The sequence below is a fragment of the Poromitra crassiceps genome (genome assembly GCF_964638095.1).
Source record: "Poromitra crassiceps genome assembly, contig: HAP1_SCAFFOLD_503, whole genome shotgun sequence".
Taxonomy (NCBI): domain Eukaryota; kingdom Metazoa; phylum Chordata; class Actinopteri; order Beryciformes; family Melamphaidae; genus Poromitra; species Poromitra crassiceps.
Window position 1 is genome coordinate 19,777 of NW_028151905.1, and position 6,182 is coordinate 25,958.

Consider the following 6,182-nt stretch of genomic DNA (forward strand, 5'->3'; position numbering starts at 1 on the left):
AGAATAGTGTCATTTTTATTTTTATTTTTATTCTCACAATCGCCACAAACCTCCCGACCGTCACAACGGTCCCAGGCTCAGACGCTGTGGTGTGAACGGAGCTGTATGTTGGGGGCCTTAGTGACAATTTCGTCGTGGCTGTGGCACAAGAGAAGCAGGGCGGAGAGCACGTCATCGCGGGTATACTCGCCGCCGACGGACCTCTTGCCGCCGGTGACGACGGTGCAGCCTCCCCCCTTGTCCGACTCCTTCACGGTGACGAGGGTCATCTCGTCCCTCAGCTTCGCCAGCAGCTCCTTGCCGTGCTCAACGTGCTTGGTGTCAGCCAGCGTCCTCTTGGCCAGCGTCAGCTGGTCGGGCGCCTCGAGCAAGTTGCCCAACAGCCTGTTGGATGTGTTGAGGCCCCGGCTCGAGTTGCGGTACATGTGCACGTCCATGTGCATGTTGGACGTGGCGGCGCCGGCGCCGCAAGGGCGGCCCACGGTGGCCGCGAGACGGACGGCCTTGCTCGTGGCCTCCGCGAGCATGGCCCAGCCGAGGGACATGATCGTGTCGCAGTACCACAGCTTGTCCTTGCGGATGTAGTCGACGCATGCGAGCACCATGTCCACCTTGCCCCTTTTGCTCACGTGCTTACCCAGCATGAACCTGTCGTGCCCGGCCGACCACTTGGCATAGAAGCAAAGACGCAGCCCGGAGCCGTTCAACGCAGTCTGCACGAGGCCCTTCACGTCCTCCAGCGCGTTAACGTAGGTGTTCTGCTCGAAGATCATGATCAGTGGCACCTTCTTCCACTGCACGACCGGCATCAAGACCTGCAGGAGCTTTGCGTGGGCGGTCAGCAGCGAGGCGTACACATGGTTCACTTGGTCGAGGTCCCTGATCTGTAACTCGTCCAGGCTCACGAGCTGGGGAGAGAAAAGAAGACGGAACACGGTGAATGAGGATCGAGCTTGCGCCGGGTCGAACCTTCGTCCATCCGCCCCATCCCCCTCCCTCTCCAGGTCGCTTAAGTTATCGAGTATCGACGCGCGGGCCACAGACATGGCCTGCGCCGAGTGCGTCCGTGCGGCGCTGCACGTGCAGCGACTCGCCGAGACGCCCTGGACTGTGCTCCTGTCGGCGTTCGAGTTCATGATAGCCTACAGCTCCTTCCGGAGGCACTTCAACTTCTACTCAAAAATGGACCAGAACCAGATGATGAAGATGTACAGCACGATTGCGCGCTCGTCGCCAGCTAGGGTGCTGCAGGCCCATATGCTTGCCAAGACCTACTCCCTGCAGCCACCGACCGAGGCCCCAGCGGAGCTGCTGCAGGCGGTGTCGCTGATACTGGACGGCAGCATCTCGCAGCAGGAGGTGTCGCTGATATTGGACTGCGGCGTCTCGCAGCAGCATGTCGCCCGCTACATCCAGGCCCGTCAGCCGAACCGCTGGGCTCTGACAGCCCTGGCGGCCCTGGCCTCGGCCGAGGTGGTGCGCGCAGGCCCCCTCAAGTACCTGGCCCCGCTCAAGGCTTTGCCGCACGCTTCCAGCCACATGGTGCTCATCGTCTCCATGGCCATGACGGCCTGGCTCCGGGAGCTTTCCGATGTCAGCTGCGACTGCGGGTTCTGGGGCCAGGCATGCGCCATGCTGTCATCCGTCGCCCCGGACCTGGAGAGCACGCTGGTCATCCAGCACGAGGCCACCACATGCAGCTACATATGTGCGCTGCTCGGCATCTCCCCACCGCTCGAGTGCGACGAGGTCGCTGCTGAGGCGAGCGTCCGGGACCCAGTGGACTACAGGAACCTGTTTCGAGACCTGCTGATAGACAACATGTCATCCCAGCCATAGAAGCCCCGGCCATCCCCAAACCTACACAAACTCACCACAAGCCTGCCGTCAGCCAGCTCGACGGCTGAGCATAGGCCGGCGCCTGACCTGGATCCTCCGCCGAACGTTGGGTCGAAGCACATGTAGGCCGCGGTGACCGATGCGGCGCACATGTCGGCCGTGGACACGTTGTTGTGCATGAACCTGCTTATGACCGCCCGCTCGAACGGCGTGGAGATGTCGGTCTTCAGGTCCGTAGACAGCCCGTCGCCGCTGCCAGTGACTTCGTTTTCGAAGCCTCTGGGCGACACCATGTTCATCAGCTGCTTGAGGTGGTTGTCGACCGAGATGTGCTGCGGGCAGTAGACGCGCAGGCAGCAACACGTCAGGCCCGGTGTCTTGGCATGGAACCGGCACTTGAAACTCTGCGACACGACGTGGTAGGCCTGCTCGCCATTGTCGTCGCGGATATCCGCCACCTTGTTGATCCATGATGAGCTCCCGACGTGGCTGGTGATGTGCACCGACTTTCGTCCCCGGAACGCTATGTTGGGCAGCACGGCCAGGAGAACCTTCATGTTGACGAAGCCCACTTCGTCGACCAGCGTCAGGTCCGGGCTCTGCCCGCGGCTCGCCTGTGAGAGTGAGAGGAGACAGCGGTTAGAGAGAGTGAGAGAGGTGACGCTCGGATGGGGAGCCTCTGTCTCTATATCAGCAAGCTCAATGACATGTCAGAAGCAGATCCAGCGGCAGCAGAGCAGCAGCGACATAGAGAAGCGGCGGCGGCGGAGAGGTAGAGAGAGCAGCAGCGACAGAGAGAAGCGGCGGCGCAGTAGGGAGCGCGGATCGGACGATGCAGGCAAGGAGAGCACGCTGTCACGACGAGTCTCGTGCCTTTCCCCGCAACATACATTACCACAAAGATTTCTTGGACGGGCCCGGATGGGTAAACTTGTGCCTGAAGGCCAAGTGCACCTTTGTACACCACGGCGACGCGTACGTGTGCCAGGAGCACTACTCCCTCCACCGGTGCTCGCCGAGCTCGTGCAGGATGACGGCCTTGATGGCCTCCGAGCCGTTAGGTTCCGACGGCTGCCCGGTTATGGCCCTCCTGACGTTCCAAAAGCCAGAGGCTGAGTTCCGCGGGCCCGACTACGTTTCCGGCAAGCTGGGCGCCGAGCCGGGCTACAGCTGCCGGGAGGACATGGGCCTCGGCGACCGCAAGAGAACAGCCTCGGTCGAGGTCCTGGCCGAGACCAGGGAAAAGCTGCTCAAGGCCAGCGTGCCCATCCTGGTCGCGCTCTACTCGACGCTCGTCACGAGCAAATTCAAAGAGCACTACGCGGCCAGCCACAACAAGACGTCGGGGAGGGATCACTCGTGGATCTCCTTCGTATCCAAGAGGAACAAGGCAATGGTCCTCCAGGGCTACGCCACATGCCCCCAGAAGCCGACCCTCAGAGCTGCTGTGAGGGACGCGACACTCCGTGCACTCACAGGCTTCGCACACATCTTCAGAGCCCCCGTGGCATCGCGCTTCGTAAATAGTTTCATATTAAGTTATGGCGCGACGCAGGCCAAGCGCAAGCCCTGCCCCGACCTGGTCACGATGGTCGTGATGCTGGCCCTCTGCCTCCACCCCTACATCAAGCACAGGCCCAGATATAAGAGTTTGGCGCAAAAGAACCTAGCGATACTCTTCTTCGACAAGGACCTCGCACCGCACAAGCACTGGTCCAACCTGTCCAAGCTCATCTGCCGCGCCGCCGAGGAGATCGTATCCCTCTTCCATAAGGCCGAGGGCGGCAGCGGGTTCGTGCTGCCAGCGGTCGTCACCGCCAGTGTGGACGACATGCTCAAGAAGCACGAGCAGGACCCGCGGCTCCGGCCCTCGACGGAGGCCCAGTCGACGAGGAAGCTGGTGGCCTGCCACGGTGATGCCGCGGGCTTCAGCGAGCGGCTCGGGTCACGGAGGCCAAGCAAGGTGATGAAGACGGAGGAAGTCGGAACGGTCGGAGGCACTTCGCCCTCCGGCTCACAGTCCCGCGATGGAACCCAGTCACTGTAACCAAGTCGTTCTCCGGTCGAGACACTGCCGCGGGTGGGAGACATGACATACGCGGCCGTCAAAGCGAGCCGGCTGCCCGACTACTTCCGCATCACCGACGAGCACTTTGCGAAGCCTGAGGAGGAGGAGGAGGAGGACCTCTGCGTGTCTAGCGATGATGACCCGTTCGGAGAGCTCGGCTGCAACGCAACTCGGGGCGGCGAGGGCTGCAGGACAGACGATTGCGGACCCTTGGCGATGGCTCGTTGTCCAGTAGCCAGCGGTTCGACCTGGGTTTCGTCGAAGACGACTTACACGGCTGGATAAAGCCCGGCACTGTGCCTCTCCGGCTCGGGGGTGGTCCTGGGGTGGTGTTCGAGGTCTGAGGCACACAGGAGTTTGTCAGTATCACCGAGCTCGCTGTCTCCGGTCGGCTGTATTGTGCTTTTGATATATTTTGCAATAAAGAGGAAAACACAACTTTGACTTTGTCGATTGTAGTTTATTATTGTTATTCATCACAGGTAGAATGAACTCACTTACACACAGATGTAGAGCTCACTAGAGGAATGTTGCGTTCCTTGATTGTGCTCTAAGCTCAGGGGAGGCTGGGGTACAATCTGGTACAATGCATCTCTTCCCCTATGGAGATTCATGTTTTTTTGAGGGGGGTTGTGTCTGTGTAACATATATATATATATATATATATATATATATATATATATATATATATATATATATATATATATATATTTGCAATAAAGAGGAAAACACAACTTTGACTGTCGATTGTAGTTTATTATTTTTATTCATCTGATATACAAGTCGTGTTGAATTGATCTCAACCCACACAGAGTACTGCACACACACACATTACTTTGCCAGCCCTTGACACATCAAGCAACTGTCGCAAGTCAAGTCCATCAGGCGTTCTCGTATCTCAACGTTGACAATGTTGCAGACCGGGCACTGGCCGGCAAACAGCTCTCGCACGGCGGCCAGGTCGCTAAAATCTGTCCCCGTCCGCTTCAGTAATTCAGCCAGGCCCTTTGCAGGCAAAGCCCTGCCGCAGAGTACCCAATTAGCCCCTCGGCAGGCCGTGTCTACGGCGATCTCGGAAGCCACTATGGCACACTTCCAAGCAGGGATGAGGCCGACCCCCATGTGCAGCTGTACCGTGAGCAGGATGGACCAGGCTCTCCTGATCACCAGCTTGCTGAAATTGACCAGGTCCAGCTCATCGTCCTCGCAGCATGCCACGTGCGTGCGTGCCAGCCAGAGGATGAGGTAGTAGCACACTAGGTCGACGATGGTGTCGGGATATGGGCTCCGGAGGTTGGTAACTCGGAGCGTGAGGGCCGTTTCAGTTTCGCAGACCGTGTCGACCGAGACCACCTGGTCATGATGGAGTCGACACGAGGTTTTGTTCGATGCCCTGGTTGGCCAAAACAGGGCTGACTGTATCAATTCATTACATTTCTCCATAGGGACCGGCATGCCGGTGTAGTCCTTGAATGCCATGAGCAGCGAGGCAACCTTGACCGCGATGAACTTCTCGTTCTGCCCGCTCAGGATCGAGTCTATGGCGGCCTTGTCAAAGTGGTAGTTCCTGTCCATGAAGTTGACGAGCTTAAATGCTCTCTTGCGGCTATAACCTTTGCCAAGTATGTCCATGAACCAGGCCACAGTGCTCAGTCGACAGTCTGCGAGCTGCTGGAGCCGCTCAGGTGCCACGCCTGACAGGTCGGGATGCTGTAGCGACATCTCGTACTCCAGGTTGGGGCGTAGGGCCTTCAAGACGCTGGCGATGGTCTGGCGGCTGCTGCCGTACTGAATGATGTCCAGGCTGCGCTCGGACCAGTCCTCGTTCTCCTCCATGATCAATGTCAAGGGCTTATGGCTACACTTCCTCTCTCTCCTTCGGCTACACTCCCTCCGTTTGAGCTTAATTCGGCTCCGCTGACTACCTGTCTTCCAGAGAAGAGTTCTCCTGCTAATACCAGACATCTGGAAAGGAGCTGCACTAGATATGCCACTAGAATATGCCCTGGAACACTGGAAGCGCTCTTATATGCATGCTTACCCTGCCCCTGATAAGGCCTCATCAGAACTTTGATTTTAATGTTGCTCGAGTCAAGTCACAAGGACACCAGAGTGTTGCACAAAGTGTATCATTGTATTGGGTAATCGAGGTCTACACAGAGACAGGGGGTGGGGGTAAGACACAGACAGGTCAGGCTTCCTCCACGGATCACTTCAGGCGGGCAGGGGGGTGAGGGCGCTCGATCGCCTTGCAGCTGTCGAGGCAGCAGCTCAC